This window comes from Cuculus canorus, chromosome 2 (assembly GCF_017976375.1).
Source record: "Cuculus canorus isolate bCucCan1 chromosome 2, bCucCan1.pri, whole genome shotgun sequence".
In the NCBI taxonomy this organism is placed as follows: Eukaryota; Metazoa; Chordata; class Aves; order Cuculiformes; family Cuculidae; genus Cuculus; species Cuculus canorus.
Genome location: NC_071402.1, coordinates 120,431,031 through 120,444,283, shown reverse-complemented (window position 1 = coordinate 120,444,283; position 13,253 = coordinate 120,431,031). Strand labels below are relative to the sequence as shown.

The following is a 13,253-nucleotide window of genomic DNA, read 5'->3' as shown; positions in this document are numbered from 1 at the left end:
ATGCACTGCTCTCCTGGTCCTGCAGCAGTGCTCAGGCTCTGTTTCCAATGCCAAAATCTTCTTGCAGGATCCCAGATGCCAATCCCAATCCATCTGTGAAGTCTGTGTAGGAATCCCAACCCCTGGGGAAGATGTCAGGTGGGCAGATTGACACCTCCAATGCTGCTAATAAAGGCAATGGATAGCTGGATTTCACTGATGGGTGAAGGAGAGCTTGGCGAGAAAGGGCCGAGTGTCCAGAGGAGGGCAGAGGACCTGCACGGTCACCAGGACCTATGGTGTCACCTAAGGCTAGGATTACCTAGACAGTGGTGGCTGAAAAGCCAAGTTGGGATGGATGTGAAAAAAAAAAAAGGATCAAGGGAGGGAAAAAATCAACTAAGAGAAGGCTGTTCATTTGGGAGGAGACTGGGGAAGAGAAAAAGGTACAAGGGCAGTAAAAAGGAGGGTCAAGAAATGGCAGATGCAAGTAATGCTAACCGGGGCTGCTTGGAGGCATCTATCTTGGTAGCTATGCTTTTGACTACTGCAACCTGCTGTCCTAAATCAGAACAACCAACCAAGCCTGTTGTTCTGAGCACATTATGTGTGACAACCTGCTGGTGTGGTGAGGAGGACCAGGCAGGATGCACACAGGGGAACAACTCAGGTATATGGATTGAGCATCCAGTGTTGCCATGGTGGTGCCTGTGCCAGGCCTGATAGCATCAGCCTCTTCCCAACCTTCTCCTCCTCTTCATATGCACACTAGCAGAAGGAAACTCTCTCCCACCAATGTAGTTTCATCTCCCCAGAATTGGTTTAGCTTAGGCTAAACCAATAGACACAGCGGCACTTTTTCATTGCCATAACTGCATACATATTAGGGGCGTTGCCAGGACAATTTAATTGGCTAGGAGGGGACTATTATTTTTATGTCTTTACATAACATATGTGTGCTGGCAAAATCATCTGAAGTCACTTCACTGCTTGCCTAGTCTCAAAGAAGGAGTTCACACCTTTAAATTCAGTGAGCGGTGGAGCGGGTAATCAAACTGAATTGCACATATTTCTTCACAAAAATGTTACATAAAATTATTGCATTCTTAAATTGAAAGCTTTTTTTTTTGTGACAACAGGGACTAGGTGTAAATTTTTTTTTTTTTTTCCACTGGCACTTTTCTAAAATAACCCTTAGATCTTTTCTTTACTTTGTTTCATGCAGACAGGTTTCCTTGCAATCAATACCAACTTCAGATACTGCACAAATCATCCGTAAAAAGAGTATGTAGCATGTTATTCTTAGACATATACAAATCCAAATACCCCCATTCAGATTGCAGACTACTGATGCTGACGGGTGAATTAACAAAAGCTGAATTTTCCAACAGACAGATGTGCTACCTTCGGGGGCTGGCAAGACTTCTCAAGTTTTCTTCAAATAGGAAGTTAGATATTGGAAAGGAAAGGGAATTCTTTTACTCGAGTCAATATCCTCAAAAACAAAAAGAAAAGGATTCCTACAACTCTCAACTGGAGACAGATAACAAGAAGAAAAAGGGGGCTGTTCATTAAGGAGAAGACAATAAAATCCAAAGACCAGCTTGCAGAAAGAAACTGAGTGGCTCCACACCAAGACACCTACAGTGGATATAAACCCAGAAACTTCACTAAATATATTGCCTCTTACTCACTACTAGATTTTTTAAATGGAAGTCTTCTCCATTTTCTCTGAGACAGTGACTGAATCTCCACTGAATAACACCTCCTGCATTCACAGCACATTTGCAGCTGAGCAAAGCACTGTTAAATGCTACCAACACAAAGAGCTGCACTAAGCAAGCAGCATAACACCGGAGAATCCAGGCACACCCAGGAAGAATCTGAGATTCGGGATGTTAACTGTTGCCAACGTTTTTGGCTTAACAGTCTACGAGAATATTTAACAATAATTTACATTCCCTTTAATGCTCTCTCAGGAAGAAGGATATTTTGTACATAGTGCATTTTTTAATGGGAATGAGATTTTAAACTGCCGAAGAAAAGGTCTGTTTCTTGGGATCTGTGCATCACTGAAAAAGCCAATAGTGTAGAAGTAGATCAACCTACATGCAGTGTCAATAATCACATTTACAATTTAAATAACATAAAACAACTTGCATGGTCTTTTTTTTTTTTTTTTTTTTTTTGGTGACTGCACTGTGGGGAAAACTTCTGACATGCAGGCAAAATTATTTTTGTTTCTTATTAGAAAATAGTGAATTCCCAATAGATTTTTTAATTAATGAAATACGATTAAAAGAACTTGCACTGATTTCATTCAAAAAAACCAAGATGAACATACGGGGGAATGCCTTTCTATAATTCTTAGCAGCACTAATCACACTTCTCCAGGTTTTTGATCTAAAAGCAGAATTTAGCTGGGACCGAGATATAACATTTGGTAGCTGCACACAAGAATAATCACAAGTGAAGCTCCTCTTTACAATGATCATTGATTCCGTTTCAGATGGGTTGAGTAAAGATGAGATTCCCAACTAAAATACTTTGACTTTGCAAATGGAAAAAAACAACGAGCAGTCTGATCCTGAATCATAGCCTGATCCTGTTCTCATTTAACTCAAGAGAACTTCTACCCACTGTTTATGTTCTTTCACAGAGAGAAAAGCAGAGACAGCTCAAGGCAGCAGGGAAGGTAGGCAGCTGCCTAGAGCAGAAAGCTGCCTACACCACCCAGGAGAAGATAAAGCACGGCACTCATTTGCAATTCCACAGCCCTCACTCGTACACCGTCTCACAACTCAAATGCACTGACTGAGACCAAGGGCTTCATCTCAATTTTTACCAGGCTATAAGTACACGTTGTTTATAAGACCCAGCTGCTCTGGAACTGGAGAGCTGATTTCTGAAATATTCTTCCATCTTACAAAATTTGTAATTCATATCCTTAAGAAATTTGCATTTTTCATGTATTCACTAAATAAGCCCTCACTTGATGCTGGGAAATATTTGTTTTTCTCAGTATTCTTTCACAGCTGCTGGAGATTTTGTTTCACTTTGCTCTCATTTTTAAATCCATGTAAAACAACTCCAGGCTGATTTCAGTTCCACGCTGCACAGATTTCTCTCAGAAAAGATTGACATCTTGCTTTTTGTGGTGTCAGGGAATATTTAAATATTTTATATAAAAAGAAAAACAGCTTCAGCAGGGATACTGAGAGCCCCCCACCATGGCCAATACTACCTAGCAAGGAAGCACAGAGCCGGAGATGAGAGTGGAGATGAAAGAGAGGAACAGGAAAGATTCAGTGCTACAAACCTGATCTGTTGTGCATAGGGCATTTCCTCCTGCTTTTGGGAGACAGGAATGGATCTAACTTCCCTGGCTCCAGAAGCAAATGCTGTCAGCCCAAATTCACTAGCTTAGGGGTGGGACTTAGCTTCCACTCCTCTCCAAGGCACCTCTTGCTATGGGCAGCTGGAGCAGGTTCATGTGGAAGTTTCATAAGGAATCCCAAGAATCAAGCCTGAAATAACCTTCAGACTCTTAAGAAACAGGTGTCACAAAACCAAAACCTTCACGTGTTTACCTACGAAGGACTCCCTGTGTCTTAGCATTCTGATATCCAAACTAAGTCACTGGTCCCTCCACCTTCAGTGTGCAGGTTCCTTCAGCTTCTTGAAGGAACATAAGACAAAGCCCAAATTCGGTTTGTTAGTTTTTCATCCCCCCTTCATACAGACTCCTAGCATTTCATTTTTCTGGTTTTCCTTAAGAGTGAGGGAATATAAAGAAATCAGTGGGTGTTTTTAAGCACTTTAGTTGCCAAAGTATGACTTGAATGGTTATAATGTGATTCAACTCAAATGAGTCTCTCTGTGTCCTTACCATGTAAAGACTACCCAAAAGGTTACACTTCCTTAGAGCTGTTTGTATCACTGAATCAGAAACTTCAAATGAAAATATGATATTTTGAAATTCTTTGTCAGAAATCATAGCAAGTAATTAGCTTTCCTAATAAAAGCATGTAGAAAACAATTTCACCAATAAAGAGGAACACTTAGCAGGAATCCATTAATTAGAAGACATCAGAATTACTATTATTTATTTCAGGGGGTTTATGTGATAATAATTCCCTTTTAAAAAACAAGAGAGGCTGTCACAAAAATACTGTCAGGGACTTTAATTCAGAAAGAAATCCTTGGATGTTGCCAAGAGAACTGGGAACATTTTTGGAGGGGAGCATATTCTGAGCTGTTTCCCCACACGGAACTATTTTCCCAAAATAAGGTCAATAGCAGATACCCCCTTTAGGGCTTCAGTCTTCTAGCAATGGTCGGTCCACAACCATTTACATGAATTCTGATTTGCAAATAGAAACCTTAAGTTTTGAAGCTGGTTACAAAGGATTTTTATTTCAGTATAATGATACATTACAGAGTATGTGTTAACGCTCTCACTCCTTCTCTATATTGCTCTTACAAGTTAGTCTTCTGGTAAGGAAATCTGGGTTCGTTAATCTTGCCAATGCTCTGCACTGTGTCATGCGCTGCTCATTAGGAACCACAAGCAACCGGACTGTCTCAGCTGATCAGTTATAGAAGTTAGAGGAGGCTTTCCCACTGCACTGATAGCAAAGACAGAAAGTCTGCCATGATCACAATTCTCTTCAGAAGAAGAAAAGCAACAAGTGCTAATTAAAGAACGTGCCACGGTAGGCTGTGCAGCTAAGGGCATTCAGAATGAACGCTGGAGTGTGAAGGATAGAAAGCTTGCTTCCTCTTTCCAAGAAACATAGCAGAAAGTTAAGCACCGAATAACCTCTCTGAAATAGTAGTACAATCTGCATGTATTTTCCCAATTTGTGTATAGCAATGAAACACCCATAAGCCTTGCGTTAAGAATGTAATTGCAGCTTTCAATTGGCTTCTAGCATTCCAACAGGTCTAAAGTTCATTTTCCCAATGCAGGCGTCATCTCCAGTCCAGTGGTGGATTTACTTCATCTGTCCATACGGACAAGCTAGCAGGGTGGGTACCCCCGTAACTGATGAGTAGGACTTGCAATAAATGCAGAGTGGAGTAGTGACAGACAGCAAAGTTTGAAAGGGTTTTCATCTTGTAGGGTTTTAAACTAATTCTGGTATACTACAGGTTACCCATCCGGACCACCATAACATGTCTTGCATGAGACGAAGTGACCACCACATCAGATGGGACTATGGAAGATTTGAGAGTTGGAGTATATCCCTTGTAAATCCAGGTCAATTTACAGTAGCTTCAAAAGTCACACCTACTCTAAGCAACCTCTTCTGTTGCTCACCTCTTCCTTTGAAGAGCATTTTTCCCAAGTGTTCTTTTACTGCAAATTCAAATCTTGGTGTCCTGCTAGATCTATAAGTAATGCTGACTATCCTTTTCTTCACAGCTAATTTTTATGCATTTCATGGGAGCTATTATCATGGTCTTTCCAAATATCTTTTTGTAAAAGTAAGCAGCTCTGCTTTGGTAAACGTTTAACTTATAACTCAAGCTTTCTAAGCCTTTGATATTTCTTGTTACTCCCATCTGACTCTCTCCTGTTGCTCATTACATCTCCCACAACTCAAAATTGGAGTGGGCACTCCACCTGAGGCCTCAGCAGGACAACATAGTTAGGTACATATTTTTCAGTCATTTCTTAGGGCAATCTACACATTAAGCATTCTGGATTATTTCCTCAGGAATAAATCTGCTTTCAGTTTAAATTAAACTGCAAAGAGATTACACTGAAAGACGAATAAAAGTATCCATTTATGTAGTTCACCTGGAGTAGCTACTCTATCTCAAGTTTTTAGATGACATTTTTCCAAATTAATGTTGTCAGTATGTGCACACACGCAAATGTATGCATCCCCCCATTTCAGACCTAATGTCTAGATCTATCCTGCATCAGATGATTAAACTTTCCACAGTTCTGCACTTGAGTGACAGCTACCAAAGACAGAAGGAGAATGCCAGTCAGCTTTTCTGAAAATAAGACTTAGCTTTGCAACACCATCTTTTTCAGCTATCTGTAAGCTATCTACATTTATTTATATTATTGTAATGGACATTCTTGTTATTGTAATGGATTAGATGTCATTATTGTTCACCTGAGCACACATTTAAATGAAATTTTCCATGTTACTTTATGGGATTAATCAACACATCACAGCACCAATTTTCATTCACAGCGCAGAAAAGGTCAGTATGAAAATACAGTATGCTAAAAATGGATCTGCTCTGAGTAATGCCCTATCAAGTTAATGAAACTAGATCCTGAAGACAAAGTTTAGCTTTTTGTTTTACCTCTGATATTTTGAATCTGTTCTACAGACTGACTCTTGATTCAAAATGTCAGGGAGAAAAACGAGAAATTAAGTAAAGCAGAAATAACATCTTCTTTCACTGTGCGCAATATACTTACACAGTGGCAATCTTTGCATTACTTTTTCCATGAAATGAGCCACACTGATTATCAATATCAGTTTCTTCTGCTTTTCTTCAACTTCAATCTTTTTCTATTTATATTGAAGTATACATATAAATTGTAAAACTACGTATTACTTCTGTATATATAAAATGAACACTAAAACCACATTATCATACAGTATCTTCTTCTTTTTTTTTTTTTTTTCTTTTACCAGGGAAGCAACAATAATCATTTAAGCTATTCAAATGCAACTACATAATTCTGAAGAGTGGTTTGGTTAGTGTAATTGTGAGCCGTTTGTAGGCGACAAAGAACTTTTTAATTTGTTAGAAATTATGAAATTTTAACATCATATAAACCACAAAACCGTAAATGAAATCATCCAAAGACCAATGACTTCATAAAAGCTTTATCAGAACATTTTGTTCTGCTATTAAAGATCCAAAATCTTCAGATGCTAGAAAAGGAAAAGTGGAAATCATAAGATGCACTACTCATACCACATTTAATGTGCAAGTTAGTAACTGAGAAAACAACTGAAATACATACAAAATATATAATAGTTGTACCTGCAAACAACTATGGCAAACCTGTTAATTTTACATATTTATGGACATGCTACTGGTGCTTAATAGCTACAGGCACATATCTTTCTGGGTAAAATTTCTCAGGAATAAATGCAGGATTTGATGGGTACAACAGTCGTATGCATGTATATCTGAATCCACCCATTCAAAAAGTCCTCTGAGACTAAAGCATCCTGCAATAAAACATAATAGAAGACAGGCACGCTACAGCAATGTACACATAACTTTCCCCAGCTGAACTATCCTTATTTATTAAGGAGGGCTTCTGTTCAGCATAAAACTATTCACATTTGTAATTCTTCCCAGCATGAAATTCCATACAGATAGGGCTTTAGTCTCCTTATTTTTCAGATATGCTCTTCACAGTTTTCTTTCTTAATTACCAGTACGAGTAAGTGCTAATTAGTATTTGAAACATAGAAAGGAATAAATTTCGGAGCCCATCTATTACAGGGGTTCAAGATCATGCCAAAAAAGTTGCATCTAGGATGGAAAATATTTTGCTGTTACATGTGCTCCAACATTACAGGCATGAAAATCTTACCAATCAGAACAAAGATCACATCAGTCGGATGCAGTCCTACATAGAGTGATACATGGAGGACACGTCATTTTTCTCTGTCCCCTTCCTAAAAATTCCCAACATTTGTTTTTGACCTCTAATGGACATTCAGTTGTTATCTTTATAAAAATATCTATTAAACAGTAGCACTTTTTTTTTCCCTGAGTGCTTGCTAGTTGAATATTCCTGCACTTCCTCTCCAACAAAAATCAACATTTATTGTCACTGAATTTCTTCTGCCATCTTATTAGGCAGTCCCACTTTGTACTGCCAGGCCCTTCTGCAACTCTTCCCCCTTGACTCTAGCACTGCCAGCAGACTTTATTACTTCAATATTACCCCCCTTTTGCCTGTGTTGAACCACTCAGATGCCTGGATTGATGCCTACAGGACTCCACTGGTGACTTCCCTCCATTGTAAAACTTGACCATTTACTCCCCGTTGCTTCCTAACTTTTAACCTGCTATTAATTCACAACAGGAGTTTCCCTTTTATCCCACAGCAACTTTAATCCTTTATAAAACTTCAGGAAAGAACACTACTGAAAACTTTTGGAAATCCAAGGAGATTATAACCAGATCACATTTTTCCCCCCAAACCATCGCCTCCCTTGGAGAACAAGGTAGACTTGTGTATTTTGACTTCTCCCTGTTAAGCCATGCTGTTTAGCCTGCATGATGAACAACACAATCCTAAATCATAATTGGCTCCTTGTTTCCCTTCATTCCACGCTGCAGTTCTGAACTGTAGCTATGGGGCTGGTAGCCCTCATCATCTGGATCAGCTCTTTACGCTCATGTGACAGAACCTGGCTGTCAGAAAATGAACAGTTACAAATTATGGAAAAAGAAAGATTGTACAAGATCATAATTTCTCATATCTGTTGTTTCCTTTCCTTCTTTCTCTGAACGCAATAAAAACGGATGGAGGTATGGGAGAGGGAAGAAAGCTCTCAAAATGGAGAAGGTAGTTTTCTTAGAGTTCATTGCAAAGGAAACACAACCAGCCTAACACTAACGGAGTAGTCCAAACTGGTCGGCTTCCAAGCTAACAGGTGACTTTTGAGTTCCAGGTGACAGAGGAGAAGGACATTTCCCATGCAATTCAAAGAAAATATGGTTTACTGGAGTGGCTGCACATCACTCCACTATCAACTTCCCTCTTTCTGCTCCATTCCTTCTATGTGCTGGATGGCTTTCACCCAGCTTGACAGAGATGCTGAAGTCTGAACAACCTACAGGTTCTGGCAAGCATCACAGCAAGGCAGGAGCTGGACAGAGAGGAAGAGAAGGTGGCAGTGTCTCCTTTGAGTGGGAAGCCAGAAAGAGTGAAGCGCTTGCTGGCTGTAGCCAAGTGCCCAGAGAAGGAGCAGCAGGACACCATGGTGGCACCCAGCCTGGGGTGACCTGCATCACAGTTGGGAGGGAACAGGCACCATTTGGTGGTTTTGTGCATAATTTCTCTCCACGTCTGACAAAAATCCTTCCTACTGCTGATGTATTTGTTGTTGATGTCTCGTTAGCCAAAGTTTTGAGAAAATCCACTTCAGGGAACTGGGGTCAGGTACCCCTGGGACCTGCAGCTTCACAGGGAAGCTGAAACACAGGTGCAGCCAGGGAACCTGGAATATCCAGGTAGAGCCAAGGGGCGCAGGGCCACCAGCTCCCAGCAGTTGGGGAGCATCCTATTTGCTGGCTTAGGCAACGCCAGGCACCTCACTATGGAGCAGCTTGTCAGGATGAAAACAGGGTCATCAGGGAACTGTCCCCTGGGTCTAGCCTAAGTCTTACCTAACCCAAGAGGTTGTGAATTGAAGTTTTCATTCAGAAAATTGCAATTTTCCATTTAAAATGTCATCGCGACACCCTGCTAACAGAGCTCTAATGTATTTCACTTCGTGTTCCCACGTAGCAAGAAAGCAATATTGTCACTGTGTACTTGACACTGGAGCAGTAGGTATAGGCTGATGATTTAATATTGTGCTTTTACTGTCATGTCTAAAGAATTTTGGCTGGGTGATAAAGCGGATAACAGACAAAGGGCAAAGTACAGTTATTCACACCCTGTTTTATGGTTTGGTTTTTCTCATGTTATGACATGAGACGCAAGGAACGCAGCAAAAAGGCTTCTATCTGCTAGAACAGAGAAATGCAGGATTCCTAACACAGAGGAAAAATCCACAGTGACATTACAGTGCTTATCTTTTGAGATATTTATAACTAATTGAATATACGTGTTTAGAGGCACAGAGAGAAGCAGAAAAAGCTCATGTCTTATTCTAGGTAACAACTGCAATATGCTGAAAATGGTTCTATAAGCAACAAGGATGTCCTTTTAAAAGTCACTATACTGTTAAAGATTCATGTTCATCCAAAGACATTAGCTAGTGCTTACTAGATGGGGTATTTTTTCCTGGCCTTATGATTATAATCTCACAAAATAATTCTTATGAATGAACCTTGGTTTCAAAATACTCAAAAGTAGGAATGTAAGAACCATAATCACCTTTCCTAATGACATTTTTCAAGCAAAATCTAGGTTCCAGTTCCCTAGATTCTAATGCTGGCAGTCAGGTACTTTTCCTGTAACAGTCTGAAAAAGATCCTAAGTCAGAACAAATGACAAAAGCTTTAACAACAGTCAGGTCTAGAAATGCATGTTCCATGAGAACTTTCACTCTACAGCAACCTCTTCAATTGTGTATGAGTTTTTGAAGAAAGTGAAGGCAAGGTCTGAGCAAATCAAAGCGCAAAATTGGAAGCAGGTGGGGTGGGAAAAGCTTCCACAAATTAAACAATTACATACTACAGAATTTTGCGCTTACCCACATATAGGTAGGTAAGAAAACAAAAACACATGAAAGAGTTCAAGAATGAAATAATGTAGGTTTTAAGAACCAAGATTAATCATCTCTTTTTCCTTTGAAAAAGAGCATTCCAAAAAAGCATCACCAAAAAGCAAGTAAAATGCCACAATAAAAAGATGTATTATGTACCAACAAACACCTAATGTTTGAAGAGACATCACAAAAAGTGCATCACAGCCTTGAAATAGATATTTAATCCCACAGACAATCCTTAGTTTAACTGAGTACAAAGAAAAGTGGTTTAGATGTCGCTTTCTCTATGTTCAAGTCACAAAACTAGGCATTTGCCTTGATCTTTTTCCTGGTTTTGGCTGCTGGCCACAAACTCAGAAGAAATAGGGGTGTGCTCTTTTTGTACATCAACACAGATCTTCGCTAGGTTAACTTTAATTAATTTTTCATCCTGTATCTTTGAGCTGTATGTATAAATCTCAGAGAGGCAAATATTATAGATAAATCCAAATCTGATTTAAAAACAGCCTTTTTGAAATGATGTATCACAAGAGGAGGATTTTTACTTTCCAGATCACAAAATATTAAATACTGAAACATTGTTTGAAAAGTTAACATTTAGTTCTTTAAAAGCATCCTCAGAGATTTCCGACTCTTGCCTAATTTGGGGGCAATAGGTTACAGCAACTTTTATTGCTGCACTGGACATAGTTCTTTTTTTGTGTGCTTTTATGTTATGCCAAAATTGCCAAAGTGCACATGAATAAGCTTAAGGGGGAAATGTTCAGCGTTTTCCTTTTTTTTTTTTTTTAAATATGTGTATACGTTTAAATGAATGCTTTAATGCTTTTGCTTTCTGCTTTGGTTTTCAATGAACAGCATTTCTGACCATGTAGCTTCTCGACGTTGTTCCTGTCCGTACCCACTGCATCTGCTCTACAGAGTTTCTCTCTTTTTTTTTTTTTTTTCTGTAAATCACATTGTATTTTGTATGCAAACTTTACACAAAACTGAAAAGAATTTAACAAAATGTCCTCGACAGCCTGTCACAGAGCCCTGCTTGGCATGTGAGAAGGTGGCAGTGATCTGACCTTGGCTGGGCTCAGCGTTTGCCTATGCCTGCCTGGTTCTGGCAGAGGAGAGCCCACCAGAAAACTGCTTGCTTCTTTCTTTCAAAAAGCTCTCTAAAAGCCAGATCTTGAAAAGCATTAAGAGGAGACACACATTTAAAAAATCAGTCCACTGGCTGCAGCAGAGCCTGCAAAGCAGCAACAGAGAAGAAGAGAAGAGAGGACTCACCGAGATACATCCTGACGTAGGGAGGACAGTTTTGGTAGCAACCCTCAACAGTCTGGAAGTTAATACTCTGCTTCTCTTTTCTTTTCCTTTCTCAGTTCCCCCCACTCCTAATTTCCCTATTTAAGGGAGAAAATAACAAGGCAGAAGACGCCAAGAGACTTTCATGACATAAACAATAAGCCCTTCCTGTGCCAACATTTCCTTTAAAAACACTTGCCAATAAAGCTCCTGGAGGCCAGCAAGAGAAAGAAATGCCGAAACAGCCGTGACATGAACTTGGCATATTTTCTGACTCACTCACTTCCCTTGAGACAATCCCTCCAAGAGAATGCTGAAGGATAATGGGGAAAGAAAATTTCTCCCAGTGAGAAGGATTTCAGCTGCCCGTGCTATACAAGAAAACTGCCAATTAACTTTTATTTCTGTTTACCTATAGCTTCGCTTATGCAGCCAACCCCGCTGCCATTTTCCTGATGCTCACACTCATGTTTGCACATTCATCTTGTAATCCTGATGTCTGAGGAAGGCAAGGAGATTTAAAAAAACAATACTGAGAATCCTCTACTCCAAATAATTTTTGAACAGCAGTGAGAATGATCAGTAATTGATAAAGGGTAACCAAACACTTGGCTGCTTCACATATTAAATCTAAATATCCTTTTTTCCCTTGTTGCTACTATTTATACTTCTTTAACTTTTAGTGCCAGACACATTGGTCTATAAAACATTAAGGATAATATCTTGTGTATCTGTAATGAAAGACTGTCAAGATTATTTTGTCTTGTCAATCCATCTCATTTTGAGTAACACCATGTTTTGAAAACAAAATGGCATGTTAAGAACAAGGAAATAATATTTCTTTGGAAATCAGCATCTTTCATGCACCAACATGTGTTCACTCACTCACCCCTGGGGTACAGCCATCAGCTGTCTGAAATCCCTTGCAAGCAGGAACATGGGCGATTCAGCTGTCTCCTTTCATTCGTACTTTTACCTTCAGTGCAGGGGTCTCTCCTCCCAGGAGGCTCAAGCCCTACTCGAGAGGGAGGAGATGGACAGGAGGCAGGCCAGAACCATGCTTAAGGCAGGGATGCTCCTCCACTGTGGGGTCCTGGCAGCTCCTGCTTATTATGGGCAGGGATAGGCAGGCAAAATAGGGATCCCCCAGGCTTAGCTTCAGAACTGCCCCCCTGCTGCATTCTCCTCTAACACCAGACAAGGCAGATAATCCCTACCTTATTTGATGGTAGACCAAGCACAGACTGTTGTCACTTTGGGGGTGTTGTTTGACTACTGGTCTCGGTCTTGCTATGTGGAGACAGTACTTCTTTATTCCACATGTACCCAGTTCAGGGGACCATGCAAAGACCCATCCACCCCTCTACGCAAACTTTGCACACTTGTCAGTGAGCTCATGCTCACTCTCCATTTCTAGGATGGCAGTGAGTACTGCCAAGTGTTCCTCACTCAGCTAAGGGTTGTTACTGTTGCTGGCGTTTCTTTGGTTTAGCACTCAACTTCTTAGATTAGCATCAGGGTATCGCATATCAAAAT

General features: G+C 40.0%; 1 protein-coding gene across 9 annotated transcripts in view; it reads right to left on the bottom strand.

Annotated features, from left to right (window-relative positions):
• Positions 1 to 13,253, bottom strand: part of THRB (thyroid hormone receptor beta) — a 176,182-nt gene that overhangs the window by 67,913 nt on the left and 95,016 nt on the right. Inside the window, exon 1 of one of the 9 annotated variants that reach the window (XM_054058200.1) lies at positions 11,700 to 11,755. The exons of the other annotated variants lie outside the window; for them this stretch is intronic. The gene's annotated coding sequence lies outside the window, so the exon portion shown is untranslated. Of the gene's footprint in view, positions 1 to 11,699; positions 11,756 to 13,253 lie in introns of those variants that run through there. 9 annotated transcript variants of the gene reach the window in all.